The sequence below is a fragment of the Phalacrocorax aristotelis genome, chromosome 5 (genome assembly GCF_949628215.1).
Source record: "Phalacrocorax aristotelis chromosome 5, bGulAri2.1, whole genome shotgun sequence".
In the NCBI taxonomy this organism is placed as follows: domain Eukaryota; kingdom Metazoa; phylum Chordata; class Aves; order Suliformes; family Phalacrocoracidae; genus Phalacrocorax; species Phalacrocorax aristotelis.
The window spans coordinates 8,385,099-8,403,274 of NC_134280.1; the positions used below are offsets into that span (position 1 = coordinate 8,385,099).

The 18,176-nt window shown below is 39.8% G+C and overlaps 1 protein-coding gene across 7 annotated transcripts in view; it reads right to left on the reverse strand.

Annotated features, from left to right (window-relative positions):
- The window catches only part of MGAT5 (alpha-1,6-mannosylglycoprotein 6-beta-N-acetylglucosaminyltransferase), a 137,433-nt gene that overhangs the window by 87,603 nt on the left and 31,654 nt on the right, over window positions 1-18,176 (reverse strand). Inside the window, exon 2 of one of the 7 annotated variants that reach the window (XM_075092881.1) lies at window positions 6,647-6,724. The exons of 2 other annotated variants lie outside the window; for them this stretch is intronic. The gene's annotated coding sequence lies outside the window, so the exon portion shown is untranslated. Of the gene's footprint in view, window positions 1-419; window positions 521-6,646; window positions 6,725-18,176 lie in introns of those variants that run through there. 4 more of the 7 variants (XM_075092883.1, XM_075092882.1, XM_075092880.1 and 1 more) reach the window with 4 other exon arrangements.

Genomic DNA, 18,176 nt, shown 5'->3' on the forward strand with positions numbered 1-18,176 from the left:
AAAAGGAAAGTATTTCACAGTCTTTTTTAAGCTCTAGAATAAAAACAAGGATGATTACAAAAAAAATTGTACGTCAAACCTATGAGAATGATCTACTTAAACACAGCTGTTGACTTTTCCGTTCTGCTTATCAACAGAAAAAAAGCGCCTTAAATTCACTCAAAAACTGTAGAGGTAGACAGCAAATATTAAAGTGTTGGCATAAGAAAGGATTAAAATTCATTGACAGATGGGAAGAATGGCCCCCGCTATTTCAAGTGCTAAAAGCTAAAAAACCCCCCAAACCCCAAACTAAACACACGCACACACCCCCGCAAAACCCAAACAATAACCCCAAACACCACAAACCCGCCCTATTTTTACTGCCATTTAAACAATTCCAGCAGCTAGCAACCTGACGAATGCCCAACAACACATACTTAACTAATTAACCTTACAGTACTGCTGGTGGCCATGGAGGTTTGTAAAGTGCACAGGAGAACTTGTGTGTCCCACCACTTCCATGGCCGGGTGCACACCCACACTGACTTTGGTGTATGTTTAATTCATTATTTGACAGACGTCTAAGACTGCCACACAACTATTCCGTGGTTAATGGTTACCACATACTTAAAATGACTCTTTATTTGGTATCTAAGCGGACAGTGGTCAGAAGTTTAAGGGGTTATGTGGAATGCACGGAGACAGCAGCACAGAAACATCTCTGTGGTACTTCTGCTTTGACAGGAAATTAATAACTGAAGTGAGCAACAGTTGAAGCAATACACATTTGTCTACTGTAATCACTCATGGAATTTGATAGTACCTGCTGACTAGTTACCTCTCTGCCATTCCCAAACTTAAGGTAGTAGAATATTTCCCGTATTCTCCCCCTTGCCTTACAAACGTCCTCAAAGGAGCTGATCCTGTTAACTATTAAGGCCTTTTAACTCATCTAGTCTCCAAAATGCACAATGGGAGTCACATCTAAAGAGGATAAGGAAACCCATATTTGTACGTGCCTCTAAAGAATGACAGGCGCTCTTTCTCTCTCTTTTTGTTTTTTTTTGTTAAGCTTTGGAAAGAGGTGACCTCACTCTAAGACAACTCTTGAAATAATTCCAGCACCCCTCTGGAAACTGGATATGTCATAGTTGTGAAGTTGTTTGTGAAACTGTTAGGAAGATAATTCCTCGTGATTTACTGAAGAGTAGCTAATGTACCAAAACTAAACGCTAAGTGTGAAAAACAGGGTGAAAGTGAAAAGATACACAAGGCAAGAAAACCTTTAATAAAGAGCAGCTTTGTTATGCTCTTCCTTCAATTCAAGTCTAACCAGCCAAAATCTCACCACAACTGAACCAACACACTAGTGTTTGTTTAGTTTTTTAAACAGACCAGTTACACCCTTTGTGATAAACATACAACAATTTAAAACAGAACTGCCTCTACCCTTAACAAAAATAATTAGCATATTTCTTTGGAAAAGGGCTAACCTTACACCCATTTCCATAGGCGTAAGAATTTTAATAGTCTTAGTACTTTTAGTGTTTCAGATGGCTTCATTAAAAACACTTTTTTTTCTGGTCTATATTTAATAAAATCCTCCTCAGCAGTTGGTCAATTCATTAGTTATGGAGGATAATATTACCATGCCTATGTCATCACAACAAAAACACTCCTCATGCTATTTAGAATCGTATAAGGAAAAAGTATCCCAATGCTAAAGTAAAGTGATCATACATCAGGGATGCAAACCACACATTTCTCAGTGCTTTAAGCCTTTACTTTTTTGTTTTAAATGCTTGAAGTAGAGTGCAAACAGTCAATCTTCACATGAACAGATTGTAGTGACACATATCCATGTATTTCTCTTCACTTTTTAAGAAGGAGAATTAATTACCTACAAAAGATTAAGCAAAGTCTCTTTATATGTACATACACAAAGCTTGATGCTCTCTGTCCAACTGCACCTATGTAAGAAACGGCACTTACTCAGGGTAAACTTGGAGCAGTACTATCCTCACTATAGTCAGGGTCTGACTGTTCATCAGTTGAATTCGGTGTTCATCACTAGCTCCACAGTTACAAAACCTTAACTGTCTGTAGCCAAAGCAGAAGCTGTTGCACCCACAAAAGTAGCAGCAGATTGAGTAGTATTTAATTATTGGCTTGTTATGGACTCAAACATAAGCAAACTTATACAGCATGACTAGTAAATAATGTATATCCATTTTTGTACCAAGGGGCTCAGTAAAAATAGTATTGCCACTGCTAGGAACAGGCCTCATGCCTTATGCCAACTCTGTTTCTATGCCAAATGTGCAAGGCCCAAATCCTGGCCTCTTATGCTTGTAAAATTATTAGGAGAACTTGTTGCATGAGCTAGAGCTGGGTACCAGGTGCCTCTTGTTATGACATACAGCTTAGATATGAGATAAGAACAAAGGCCTTGAAAATACAGGCACTGGCTGAACACAGAGGCCCCAGAACTGTAAGCAGCTCAGTGATGGTCAATTATCATTGCACTGACAAAGCGCAACCCTGAGATTTGTGGGGGGAAAAAAAACAAGGCCTGCTTTTCTTTCAGTAGCAGCCAAAGCTGAAAAGGAGGAATAAAACTACCAAGCAACAAGAAAAGGCACCTGTGACAGCTTTGAACATCTTGCCATCAAGGACATGGCACCAGCTCTGTAGTACTATACACTCACAGTTAATTTAAAATGAGATTGTTACAGACTAATAGCTTTGCATATGCAGTGTTTATGACTAGAAATGAGTAAGAACTAGCCATTAGCAACATGTATTGTTAATGAATATAAATCTAGAAGTTCTGTTATAAAGTTTAAAGCTGGTTTAAAACTGTTTTATCAGCCTTCTAAACCTTTGGTCACAGCAATCTCTCCTGTTCTTACACGTATCCATACACAATGTGTGTTCAGTTGCAACATCATGCCACCGTGCCTGACCCCACACAACTTGTTATTTTATCACAACTAGCTCAACGAGGTGCTCTTAAACCTGCGTATCGGGATCCTAATGTAAATACTGATTTATTTTCCAGATCGTTTTCTAAGAGGGCACGCTGCACTTTGGTTTGCAACTGTTGGATTCTGTAGAACAACTTGTTACAGACCAACAGAGGACAAACATCAAGTTGTGAATTTCCTCTATTCTTGTGCAGGGTGTGTTAACCTAAAAGCTAACAATAATTCAAGTGTCAACCCAGTGGGCTGCCAACACACCAGAGCTACAGCCAGAAAACAGTGGTGAGTGAAAACACCTGCCATATCCCAGCACTTCTCTGCTAAGGGATGCCAGGAGTCATGCTTCATGCAGAAGCTGATGTAATGCATCTTAAAAGGGATAGGCAATCCTCTAAAACCTCCTTTCTAGGAGTAGTGAGTCCAACTGGGACTGCTAGGTTTTAATAGTTTAAACCAGACATGCTTCAACATATACATGAACTAAAATTCCAGGCTGATGTTAACCACTGTCTCCTAATGCAGCTGCACTGCCTAAACAGATGTGCACTATACCCCAACTGAATGCAAATTAATGGGTTTCCTGGTACTGCAGTTCTTTATTCCTGCGGGAATATCTCAGCAGATGTCCCACATGAGTTGGCCGATCTGTGTTCTGAAATAGCATGATCCATGCTGAAGACACCCCACCCCACCCCCCCGATCTTATTTACTGCAAGATGTTGGCTTTCTTCAGTCCTTTTGGAGGCTGCATCTACCCTTCCTTCTTCCAAAATACAGCATTAACAACAGGATAAGCTATAGCTTACTACTTTAAATACAGTCAAGGGAAATCAAAGAACAGTCATATGCTGTGTTGGTAGAAGAAAAGAAACAATAAACCATTTCAGAGAAGAAAAAAGCCTGATTTCTGATAAGAATACTTGCATTTCAACATGGTATCTGCTTATACCATACAGAATCACAGAATCATTTAGGTTGGAATCAAGTGCCTTTGTACCATGTACATTTTGACTTCAGTACTGACATAGCAATTAAACAATCAATAAACTTAGTAAATATGTTCTATTAAAATAAAACCATCCACACATCTAGCAAAACCTAGGGCCCTCAGTTGTTACACTGAGGGTGCAGAGCAGTTTAGCTGCCATTTAACCACTGACAGTGTCAAACACATCACCTGGAGGGCAGACAGCAGGATAGTCAAAGGCTGACTGGGCCTGCTTAGGGTGAACAGGGCTGTATCCTGCCCTCCTAGCCTGACCAGGTCACAGCAACAAAGGAAGAAAACTACAGCCTTGCAACCCTTTGACAACTTATGATAGTGGCTATGTTCTTCTTCCAAGAGATAAATTCAGCAATAACACTTGACAAGATTTCAGAAGAAGCTAAATATCACATATGAATCTGAAACACTGACCTGGTGGTTAGTCTTCTGAAGAAAGGGAAAATATGATCAGATCAGAGTTTAAGTCTGGAAGACTCCACTGACTTCAACAACTAATGAGTAAACAATTATTTCCATAGTTCAAGTCATAAATTTTAAGGCGCCTCAAAACATTTTTGTTAATCTTAAAATAAACCTTCGTTATTAATTTGTGATCAGTCCTACAAAAGATAAGATTCTCGATAACAAATTCTGGAAGGTGCAGAAGCAGGCTAGCAAAGACAACATGTAAGTCCAAGGTCTAGGCGAGACTTCCAGCTGGAGGTGAACACATTCCCTACACACCTCACAGACAGTCTCAGTTCCCAGTACCTCAGGAAGAAGAGGTAGCTGGAAAATCATGCAACTATACCAGACTCATCTGGTAACAGATGTTTACACACTTTTGCTAACTGCACATTTTATAATTTAAGTTCCTTAGTATATAAAATAAATGCATAAAACCATTTTCTTAGCTGAATTATGCAGTCTTAGTTTTGCTCTTCCTTCTGCTGCTCGACTTTATTTTAAGCAACACTTCTGCCAACCCATTCTTTTCTTCTAACTGACAGATGTCACTACGTCTTCTCTCTCACCACCCATCTACAGCTGAAACGGCACCACGTACTGTTCCTGAAGTGGTGATTTAGGATGCAGTCCCATGAAGTGAGAAAAGCAGAACAACACTGGGTCACAACAGTAGAAGCAGGACAGATGGACTGAGGGAGAATAAGAGTATAAATACTCTGGGTTTGGGCTTTTTTAGGTTGGGGGGGCACATTTGCTTGTGTGTATGTAGTAGAAATTGGCAGAAGGCGGTGAGATGCAAGTTGAAGGAGAGAAAAGCAGGCTTTGATAAGATGCCATGAAACCAAGTTAATTTTCATCTTGAGCAAGCAGCTTGCCTTCACTTTCAAAAATAAAATTCTCCACTTAGAAATGGCTTGGGTGGCAACCCCACCATTATTTCCCCATGTGGGTCTGTGGTCTGACAGAGCACTCCGAAATATTTCCAGTTTTCTACCAACCACATAATTTTCTGTAGTGTAGTCCTACAGAAATTAAACCATCAGATGTTCTTATTTTCATGTCGTTTGCTTACCCTGATATTTCAGAGAGGAAAGAGTAAAAAAAGGGAGGAAGGTTTACACAGCAGACGAAAGAAAAAAGGATTACAGGAAAATCCATAAGGAAAATTCCTTATGGATTGAAATCCTTATGGTTCAAATACTGTTTATCGATTAAAACCACTCCAGGCACTGCACGTTAAGGCCATAATCACAAACTATCCTGATCTTCTCTAAGCAATGTTATTAAAAGATCAAAAAACTGAATGAATTTTAGGACTAGGAATAGAATGCCCTTGAACTTCAGAAAAGCAGAAATATTCCTGACCTTGAAAAACAAAAAAATTTTACATTTTTATAGCCATTTACAGGAGAAGTACAGGGTATATTAATAATCTTCGTCTTGCTGCTGCATTAAAACCAGATGTCCAATATAGCATTTTCTCACTGAAAAAGAGTATTTTGGGATGTCAGCATGCTGATCAAGAGATTAGGAAATTGTGGGGTTTTTGTTTTTTGTTTTTTTTATTTTGCAAGAAGGTAACTTAAAGAGACTGAGAGCCCCAGTCACCCTAAGATTTAGAGAAAGGATCTACAAACCTAAAACCAGTGGAAAAAAGTATGCATGAGTCATGCTTTCATGCCTCAAGAGTCTCCTGTAACTGAACAAGTAAACTTTTAAGTTACTTCATTAACTTTAATTAGTTTTAAAAGTAGGATTCATGGCTACATAGTTTTATCATATTTCTACTGTAGATAGAAGTAGATAGCTTTTTCTCGTCCCTTCCTCACATCTACCCTCAAAGGCTAATATGTGACATCCTCTTATGTCATGTGGCTTTTGTCCACTGAAAGGCATAAATATGGCACCTGCTGAGAAGCATGATCTCATACTTTTCAGATCACCTGGAAATTCTCCTAAGTTATGAGCAAAACATCCTTGGTTCTTACACAGCAATTCTGTGAGTACAACTTGGTTTCTGGGAATTCTCTCCCATCTCTTTAGGACACCGTGTAACTATGGTAGTAAGAGTTGCAAGCATCGCTATGAGCTTATACAGAAAACTTTACGTATTTTTAATGTATAATAAAATTCATTCAGCTTAGAATCAAAGTAACCAAATGACTTAGCACTCCAAGAAGCAATAAGTTTATTATATAGAAATTGGATCAATTAGCTCATTTCTTACATCAAGCAGATACTCCAGGCTCCAGTCTCACTCACTGCTATTAACCACAAATCAGCCTGTTACATCACATCTTGCAGTCTGTCCAAGAAAAAAAACAACCAAGTAACTCTCAACAGCAGCCCTGTCCAACTCACAGAGGAAAATAAAAAAGTTCTTTGTATTCAGCAAGAAAGCTCTCATCGATGTGGATGCCCAACTATCATCCCTTGTCAACTTGATGGTCAACACACTAAATGTAGTCTTTGGCAATTATGCTGGACCCCAGACAGAGCACCAAAAATAAAGTATAAGATTATAATGAAAGATCCAAACATGTTCATGCTCAAAATACTCACTATATCTTACTGAAAAGGTTTTTCAAAAATAGAAGACAAAAATATAAGTACATATGTGTAAGAAAAATAACTTTCTTGAACTTCTTATCCATTGCCGGGGATTGCGGATAATCAAAACAAAGATAAATTCTCATTAAATTGGGTTTAAATACTCTGTTGCTACAGGATTCTATATCCAAACTTTCTGCAAAGGACAAATACCAATGGAAAAAGATAGAAGAGTCAAGTCAAAATAGAGGAAAAGTAGAGATAAATACATAGAATATTAGTGTGTGTATGCTATTAAGCAAGTGTATTTCAGATCATAAGGAGAAGAAAAACCACACAGCGATCTAAGCTGAACATTAAATTAGTCTTAAAAAATATTTATTTCTTGTTGCTTTAGAAAGCCTTGAACCTGGGTCAAAGTATAACATTTCTTCCAACGGATTTGTTCTTGGCAAGCGTTTTGAACACATTCCAGCTCATGTGGCTAGACAAATGGCTGAAAATACAAGTTGCTTCTCCAAAGCACAAAATTTAATGGAATTAAAATTTCAACACAGTCACCTGTTTGGAAGTGATATCCCACAGAAAATGGAATTTTCCGCTAAGTAATAACAATGAACCATGTGAGCCTTACAAAACAGAATTTGGTGGTCAGAGGAGGGAGCTGAGAGAAAGGGAAGCACTTGTTTTGTGACTCTATCCTTGAAGAAGAACTGGGAGACTAATAAAAGCGAACATCCCACCTCAGAAGATGCTGAAAGCTGGGTGATAAAGTATGAAGTCAAGCAGGAAAACAAATTGGGATATTTTATGCATGTTGATAAGACCTAAAACTAAGTGTCCTTTAGGTGAACTATCCTCATTATAATACTAAAAATCACACACATAGGTCAGAAAGCCCCCTACTCATATAAGCCACTTACTCTCTGAGCAGGCGTGGCAAATTTAAAGGGAGATGTACCTTTAGGATGAAGTGAGAAAGAAACTAAAGAATTATTAGCTGGGGGGGTGGGAATATTAGTTGTGACTGACACATTTAACTGTAAAAATACCTTGTAGTTTCTTGGTGTGGTGTGCTAGCTTTGTGGAGTTACCACCTAGCACCCATCTTTGCGCAAATATGACATTAATAAAATACCTCCGCTGTGTGTATTTTGGCATTTTGCACACCAGGTGAACAAATCCGCTTTCAGGAAAACAGAAGCAACAGTACTGCTGCTTATTCCTTTGCTCCAGTTTCTGCATTTAAGTCCTTCTCTATTATTGAAAAGCATGAATTTGCAATTTGCTTCATATCTAATTTAAAAGTTAGTAGGACAGTAAAATATCTTATTTCGTGCATCACCTGTATATATCCTGTTGATCAACACTGGTATTTATCAACACCTAATACCACCAAAGATTAGGAGAGCACTTTCATTGAAATAAAAGCTGTAAATGTTTATTTCTCCTTGTAAGTAGCAACAATTTGCCACACACAGATCAGCTTTCCACAGTATTATAAAGACAATCTGTCCCATCCTAACTGATGAGTGAGTGTAGTGTTACTGGGTCAGCAACAGCACCAAAGCTACACTGCTTATGTTTTTGTTGAGCTATAACAACCTCTTACCACAAACATAGCATTCCCACTGTGGAAATGTTTAAAGGGACACACACATCATTCTGTGCATGTCCAATAAAGCCCAGTTAGAAACCTACAGTCACACTTGAAAGTAAAGCTTTTCCTCCAAAAGCACAGGACCAGGTACCTTAGTGGAAGGGAGCCACTGGGCAACTGTCAGAGGGAGCATTAGACAGAAGTTTTGATATCTATGCCATTCTGATCTATCCAGCTATAAGCAAACAGTAACAATATGAGACTTCACATAAAACCACTCTGCACATGATTCTCACAATGCTGCTATGGACTTTAAAGCTTTACTGTAAACTATGACAAATACCAAATGACTTGGCCACGACTGCTGCAATATTTTCAAAGAAAAGCCAGTACCACGCCAACGACAACCACATCCTAACCTGTCACCTATTATAACCACCGTTATCTGAAGAATCTAACAAACTATACAAGCTTCCTTTGCAAACATATGAGTTTTACTTAGTATATTATAGGGCACAACTTATGAACTATTTTGAGTAGGTGGAAAACAGTCTCCCCTCTCTCACCATCCCTACACAGCTGTAGAACAACTTGTACTGGCAAACTCTGAGGAATAGCTCTGTTTCAGCTGTAGCCCTTACAAAGCTAAATGGAAAAAAGAAAAGTGAAGTGTAAAAAAAACAGCCAGCATGGGCAGTAGCAGCATAAGGAAAGTGAATCAGTAATATCGCTTTGTAGTTTCTCTCTAGACTACTGCTAGGCAGGGAGAGGTGGGAGGACACACAGAGAAACCCCACAATCCAGGAAATGGTATGACAAAGGCCTAGCAAGCAACAAAGATTTCTGAGCTGATGTTCTGCACAACAGGGTACTGAAGGATGGATGCACAACCCCATAAAGTCTCTTCATTGCTTATACCCATTCATTAACAATGTTCCTCTTTTTAGCCTCTCTCACTTGCAGGTTTTCAGGTTCTCTAGAAATCTATAATGTACTTGAGAAAGCTATTTCATCTGCCGATTCTGGTCCACAGTGCAGTAACAATTTGGGTAATGATCTTCATTTAATGCCTCAATGCTTTTTATAAATCATCCAAATTACTGGAAAGGCCTATTTCCAAAGCATGTTTTGTTGAGGCTATTGTCAATACTCTCATTCAAGGCTTGGTAGCAAAACTAGCTTCATTTTCAGAGCTGAAAGCAAACTTATTCCTCCTGCAGTGCAGTTCCAAAGTAAATGTAAACATTAACATTTTGGCAAATTTAATTATTTACAGTATCAAATGCTTGAGTGATCATGAATTTCCTCTTCCTTCTCAAAGGATCTAGTTAGAAGTTACACAAGAAAGTTATCCTTAAATAAACCTGGAAATGAAGTCTGAAGTCTGTCTTTAATAGACATAAAAATCACACCTTACGTCTCAGAATCTCTACTTACATTAGCAAGTACTGCAGCAGAAGAGGAGAATATCTGCAAAACAAAATGGTAGGTTTTGAGGGCCTGACATTCACACCATAGGCATTTCAGCTCAGGTGTGTGGGAGTCAGTACAGGGAGGACAGTGCTGCTGATTGTATCTAGTCTGGTCTTAACAACCAAATACCAACAGTTGGAGGACTTTACTTGCATTTCTGGAATATTTTCATTAAAGCGGAATTCAGTTTGTGATCTCCAAGAGTACTCCACGATATAAATCAAAGCGTTATTAGCAGGGTCATCAATACACTTAAAAAAGCATGTCTCAAACTTGTTTGAAAACATGCTAAACTACTCTGAACCACCAAACTCATCCATACTCTAGATATGCATCACAGAAATTGCCAGGGAAATCAATTACCTGCAGTTATCCTCTCAAGTAACATAATACAGTTTGTGACATTAATGGCCAAAAAAGTATACAAACTCTCCTGTCCCCTTCTTTACATATATTTTGGTTATAGACTGGCACACAGTTGCAGATTTACTAAGACACAACGTACTTGAAACCAGAGTTCAGCCTACGTTTGAATGAGCCGTAACTATATCAAAAAGGGTTTCTTGAATTCCTGCAGCACAGTAACATACTAAGGCTGCCCAGAGCACGTATGATCCATCCTACAACCATCTAATCACTGTAACAAAATGCAAATACTTCAAAGAGGAGTAGCAATTTAGTTTTCTGCATCTTATTTCTTTACCATCTCTTCTGATTCCATGTCTTTCCTTACTGTGCTAGCTGGGGCCTTCTGAGCCAGCTCCTAATTTACTGAAAGCTTGCAGAGATTTCACCATCAGTTTGACTGAAATTCCAACAGGAACTGGAAGTTATGAGGGACAAAACTGGATGACCGAAAGAGCCTTGTTTCATTGGGAAACTAGACTAGAAAAATCGAAGAGGTAGAAATTTTGTATTCACACATTTTAGGTGTAACAGATTACAGATAAAGACCATATCAATAGGAAAACAAAGCTCAAGTCTTCCTTTTAATTATGAACAATAATTTGCAAGTGTCATCAGCATTTCATTGATGCAGTAATCGATGCAACTGCACAACAGTGGATATGAGAATAAAGCTGTAGAGAAAACAATAGTTGGTAAGGAGGGGATAAACCAGCTTGAAAATCTAAGGGGCGAGGGGGAATCAGTATAAGAAAGACTAAGTATAAAGCTGATAAAGAAAATGAAAGGTGAGGCAGGGAGAAGAAAAACAAATGCCCTGAGTGAGGAGATGAGGTAACAAAACATTTCAATGCAAGTCTAAGAGAGAGCAAACAAAATGTATGTTAAGCAGAAGAAAAGGTACTAGGGAAGAGCAGCCTGATAGAGAAGGGCTAAACAAACTGAATGGCTGAATTCACTGGGTCAGGTGAGACCAAGGAAACTGATTAACATTAAATACTAGTAAATCAACATCAGGAGCAATATGTCAACAGACACAAATGAGATTACAAGTGCAACTGGTAATGCATAACTAGTAAGTTTCCAATACAAACAGGACTGTAACTGTTGATAGAGGAAACAGGTTGCTTGTCAAAAAAGTTATCGGTATTTCCCGATACACTTAAGCTGACAAAGCTTTCACCTTCAATGAGAATAGAATGAGATTTTTGTTTATGAGAAAGTCACAAAAAGTTATTAGAACAGCCTGTTTCAAGACCTCCCTTAAATAAGTTATGCAAGACATTAGGAAACTCCTTCATAACTACTATTCCCCAATTTTACAGTTAGTCTTATCAATATATCAACTTTACCAACAAAAAATTCTCATAGGGTTAGATCGCTATGCAATTTGTCTTCCAAACACTTGCACTGGTTTCACCATAATGGTCTGGCCCTTAGTTTGTAAATAAGATCCATTCCACTACACGTGTATACAGTCACAAGTATAATGATGTCTACAGCTCTCAGTGCTCATCAGGGACAAAACATCGCATTATCTTTGTAGAAGACATTATGGGGCTACGTTAAGGTTGCTGGAGACAACAATAGGAAATAAAGCCACATGCTACAAGAACTTATTCAAGATTTACATGCAGGATTATGAAAATATTTGATATGAGTTGCATGTTAAACATTTGCAGCTTATGAACTCCAAGGTCTAAGTTCACATTAATTTCGTAAATAAATTGGCGAACATTACCTCCTTCCATGTGGTCAGCGACAACTCAGAGTTCCTATAAACTTACGTTTTTCAAACTGTAATACTTTCAAATGTTCCGAAACAGCCACCCTCTTCAACACATTTTACACACAGAGTCAGATAGGCAGAGATAGTCGGAAACACTGTATGCACACGCATCTAACCACAGATGACACAAGAGACAGAAGTAACCAACCTTTATAAAGTTCGGCAATTTCCATTAGTTTCTCCATGTTTATTTAGAGAATAAATTCCCCTCAGTGGTCTGGCAATGCATAATTAATTATGTTTATTGATACTGAGTTTAGGCTACTAGCCAAGTGCTTTCACATAAAATACTGCACAGGAGTGTCAAGAGGGTTTTTTTTATACTGTTAAATCTGAAGACAGCCAAAAAAGAACATGTTTTTAAACCCACCCTTATCCACAGTTGTAGTTTGGGAAGTACAGAGTAAGTGAAGTTTTCTACAGGAGGAGTCAGCTGGCTGCTCCGTTTCTGTTACACTATCTTCCAGCCTATGTACTACTTTCAAACTTTGTATGCATTTACTTTATCGGGCATTCAAATTCTACTTTGCTAACAACAAAATCTGCTTTCTGAAGGTTAGTAAACATACTTCATCACAAGCAGCAAAGCTTTCATATCTTGTACTGGGAATCATCCATACGATTATGTTTTAACAGGTGGCTGCGTAGTGAGTGTCAAGCAAAGAAACACTTGCATAACATCCTTTCTGCATTTTTATATAAGCACAAACCAAGAAGCACATACTGCTAGAGAACAGAATGATTTTGGTGCATATCAGATTTTTCAGATTTCTTTATCAAGTGTGATTTAAGTATCTCATCTGTTCCCGCTTCCAATTTGCTTATATACCATCTAAACTTCAAACTCCAAAGTCTAACAAGAGAACAACCCACCAAATACTTGTTTTATAGATGCAACAAGTTTTGTGAGTTTGGATGAAAGCACAAGGTTCCAATTTATCAGGTCTGCTACTTGTGAAGCCTCAACTAGAGCTTTGCTTTGGCTTGCAAAGGAGTCAACGCTAAGCACTGAGAAGCAAAACCCATATTGTCATGCCATTATCTTCATCAATAAACTGAAGTAGAGGACTACAGAACAGGGAAAGCTTCTATCAGCTTGACCAAGAGAAGAGATATGCGCCAAAGGTGTGTCATTAAACAAAGACTTTTTCCAACGGAGTGAGTCAATACTTTCAGCTGGCTTGCAACCTGCACAGCACTCCCTGCACTGACTGCAGCAGCTCGCTGTGATTTATGACTGCAAACCAGAGGTCACTGAAGTTAAGAAGGTATGGCTTGTTAGGCTCTACTACATGTAGAATTTCACTTGCAATAGTTGCCCTAGTTAATGACAGAGCAACTGACTGCATGTATACCCAAATAAACGTTTTTGTGCCTAGTTCTCAATCTAGGTAATATAAAAATCCAAACTGTCCATTACTAGCCTCACTCAGTTTGCAGTACAGTCGAAAAATCTGGATAGGCAAATCTGATTGGCTTCTCTTTCCCTGTACTACAAGGGAGACCATACACGTTAGATTTAAACTGCAAAAGAACACAATAGTCCTCAAAACCCCTCCTTGCAATTCCACTCAGTTTCCATGGCCAGGGAGGAAGCGCAGAAAAATCCTCTTCAGCTGGAACGTTTTGTGGTAGACATGCTGCAGGGTTCTTCCTTCCTTCATTTCATGAACCATCAAGTAACACAGTGCCACTACTGAGCAGCATACATTCTCTCTATTTTCTCACCGCCTCCCCATGCTTTCTCATGATCTCTTCCCTGCTGGTCCACAAGGAAGAAACCCTCCAGTGTTGGACCACCTTCCCCACACCCCCTCCCCTTCCTGCACCAGTCAGGTGTCACAAAAGGGGTGGGCAAGCATGTAAAGCATTAAAGGCAAACATTACAAATAGCATCAATAGAAACATTTGCCCCTGATGCCTTGAAGTCTCCTACCAATTTCCTCTAAGTAACAGTTTGTATATAGTACCCCTTAAATTATTTTTTACTACTGTTGTGGTTTAGCCAGCAGCTCAGCCCCACACAGTCGCTCGCTCACTCCCCTACCGGTGGGACGGGGACCTGCTCACTGGAAATTGGAGCAGCAGCTTTCCTGGAAGAACCTCCCTGAGTGACTGTCCTTCCTTGCAGTTCACGTACCTGTGCCTCTAGGGTCAAGGTAGGCTTGCCATCCCACCTCATCATGTCCTCTCCGTGGTCACGCAGGTAGAACCATAGGGTGGCCCGTGGTGTGTATCCCCTCCTTTGAGCCAAAGGACGCTTATTCCTAACAGCTGAGACACTACTCCATACAGGTGGGGAGTAGGATATATCTTCTTTGAGTTGCTGGACCTCTCGGAATAGTTCCTCCACAACGGAGACTAGCGAGGAAGAGATATTTGCTTCATAATCCCGGAGTCTATCAATCACCTCCACCACTTCTGGTGCCTTGTCCTGTCTCCAGGACATTCCTGCCAATGAGTATGCATACAAGGATGGCGCGCTCTGTACAAACTTCCGCCACGTGGGTCGTGTGCACTCGGCTTCATCTGGATCTTTGGATGACCGTTGATTGTCCAGGTCACCATAAATCACCTCAAGCACAGCTAATTCCCTTAGATACTGGATGCCTTTCTCCAAGGTTGTCCATTTTCCTAGGCAATATGTAACATCATCTTTAAAGGGATACCTTTCCGTCACTCCAGACAGGAGTTGCCTCCAGAGGCTGAGGGCTTGTGTTCTTTTTCCAATTGCTTTGTCAATGCCCCCTTCCCCAGAAAGGGATCCCAGTTGTTTGGCTTTTTTTCCCTCTAATTCCAGGCTACTGGCCCCATTATCCCAGCATCAGAGCAGCCAGGTCACAATGTGCTCACCTGAACGATGGCTGAAATCTTTTCGCATATCTTGCGACTCACTCAAGGACAGGGATTGGGTGGTCTCCGTTTCATTTATGACTTCTTCCTCTTCTCCTCATAATGGCCTTGGTTCTTCATCATCCCTTTCTAAACGAGCTGACATCTGCTTCCAATATTTCTTCTTGTGTATGGGGGCGACTGATACTGGCGTGGGTTGAGCCAGCTCCAGTACTTGTCGTGGGGGTCTGAGTAGCCACAATGCTTGTCCTGGGGGTTTGAGTGGCCGCAGTGCCTGTCGTCAGGGCTGGAGTGACCACAGTGCCTGTCACTTTGCCTTTCAATCCAGAGACCTTCTCTTTTCCTTGGGAGCACTGAATACTGTTGAACGGGACTCGGTATGCATGGGCCAGGCCCCAGCACGTTGTAGTTATCTGTGTCTCTCTGGAGTTCCCAGCGTAACAACATACTTTCCCCAAATATTCTACTAGTTTTTCAGGATTCTGCACTTGTTCAGGGGTGAAACTCCAAAGCACTGGGGGTACCCACTGCCCTAGGTATTTGCCTGTGATATCCCACGTGCCCTGCCGCTCGTACCTACCAAGCCTTGGGGCAGATTTCTGGGTAATGTTCTTAAATTGCTTAGTCAAAACCAAAACAACATGCCCAAAAACTAACAATAAGTATACCTTAACCACCCAAGGATGTTCAAGATACAAAAAGGTTGTTGTAATAGAGGCAGAGACATCATAGAACAAAGTTGCAAAGGTACTATTCTGTATTTCCTCCATATAAAATCTCTCCGAGGAGGAGGTATAATTGCTAATTGCCTCAACAAGGTGGTATCCAAAGTACAGTAACGGTTTCAGCAAAAGCACCAAATAAAGCTGAAAATGAGCGTTTGCATAACAAATCTCTTAGGCCAAACATTACTAATCACAGCAGAACACAGCAGACTAAACAAACCAACACCAATCTTTAACACCAACTGCAAAAAGGACAACATGGTGCTGCGACCAGCAGCTCTTATTATCTCCAACCCTCCTGCCCCAGGTTGGGCACCAAAAGAGACTGTTGTGGTTTAGCGGCAGCTCAGCCCCACACAGTTGCTCGCTCACTCCCCCACCAGTGGGACGAGGGAGAGAACCGGAAGGGTAACGCTCCTGGGTTGAGATAAGAACAGTTTAATAATTAAAATAAAACAACAACAACAAAAATGCAATGGAAAGGAAAACAATGACAGGCACAAAAAACCCGGGGAGGGGAGGGAGGGGGAATGAACCACCGAAACAAAAAGCACGAAACGCAGCCACTCACCACCCGACGCCGCCAGCCCCTGAGCTGCAACTGCGCCCACCCACGTGCCAACTGCTCCTGTTAATATACTGGTCATGGCATCACATGGTATGGAATGAACATCCCATTGGCCAGTTGGGGTCAGCTGACCTGGCTGTGGCCCCACCCCTCCCAGCCTCCTGCCCACATGGCAGAGCACAGGAAGCTGGAAAAGTCCCTGACCGCCACAGGCCACAGTGGAGAGAATTAACCCCTTCTCAGCAAAAACCAGCACAACTACTAAATGCACTGTGCCTCCATCGTATTATGGCTTAGTTCCTTGATATTTTCCAATTAAAACAGGATGAAAATTCACTTTTCAAAAACTTTTTTTTCTCTGCATGGTAATGAAAAATACCTATCTATTTTTCCCCACACTTCACATGACATTTTAGACTTTTGAGGGGATAGGGAGAATTACTTGAATTTTTTTATACTTTCTCTCTCAAAAAAAAGGACAAAATCTGATATAGCACCAGTCTCTAAAAAGAATAATGGAAATTCTCATTACATAGCTTTTGAGTATTATAATGTACTAGATGCAAAACTTAATAAAAAAATCGTTTCATTCTCCACTGAAGGCTGGCCATCTGAGGCAACTCTCAGCAATCAAACAGGAACACTTTCATCACTTCAGAATACGAAGTTCACTGGGGAGAAAAAGCATTAAGTGTATTTTTGACAAACGTGCACAAGAGAAACAATTTTTACATGTGTGTATATAGATTTCAAAACAACCATACAGGACTTTCTGTTAAAATGTGCTTTACAGAAGAAAACTACCTTTAAGACTGCATGATAATGAAAAGAAACTGGTAGATTGGCACTTTTCTCCACTTTAGTCGGCATTTCAGTCTTTTTAGGGGATAGGGAGAAGGGAGGAGGAGTTTGAAGGACAAAACAGGAACCAAGAGTAACAAATATCTAACATTAGCAGTGGGTGAAGGATAAATGCCTAAAAAGTTTCATGAGCAAAACTGAAGTGACATTGCAAACACTGCAAGCAAATAAACATCAGGGAGATTAAAAATGCAAACCCGCAAGCATTAGAGAAGTGTCAGCGAAACACTAAAGACCCCCCTATACTACAGCCTATCCCAAGAAACCGATTTTCAAAGAACAAGAGCAGATAGTTTTTCCCTTTCAAAAAGGGAAAGGTGCCAAGACATCCCACAATTTTTATTCAAGAACCTTGACAAGAATTCATTTTTAAACTTAGTGTTGCATAACTATGAAAAAAAGCCATCCACTGAATTCATTTTATCTTAAATAAAAATACATTCACTAACATATCCTATTCTTCCTCTTCCACTGTATGTTTTATTTCAGTATGGCAAGAAAGTTTCAGAAGATCCGTTACAAAAGAATATTAAATTAAATACTTGTTGTGTAATTTTTCAAGAAAAGCAGTGAAATGGGACTGGCTAAAACAAAACAAAACCAAACACAACCCAAAAAAAGAACAAATTGAGGCAAGGAAGAAAAGCAGCAACCCCTAGGTTTCAACAGATCACATAACCTTATGTACCACTACAACAAAAACAGAAGTAAAAGAACCTAAAGGAATAATAAAATTTGTAAGACAATAAGGCTGGTTACAAATCCCAGTGAAACAGATAATCCATTCATCTCTATCTGACCTAACTTCCAATTAAAGCAGGAGAAAGAAACTAGCTCATCTAATGCTATTGTTAAAGGCTAAATACTTAAGATGTTCTGAGTCAATAGATGAGATAAAACTCAGGTAACACATATATGCAAAAAGAAATACAC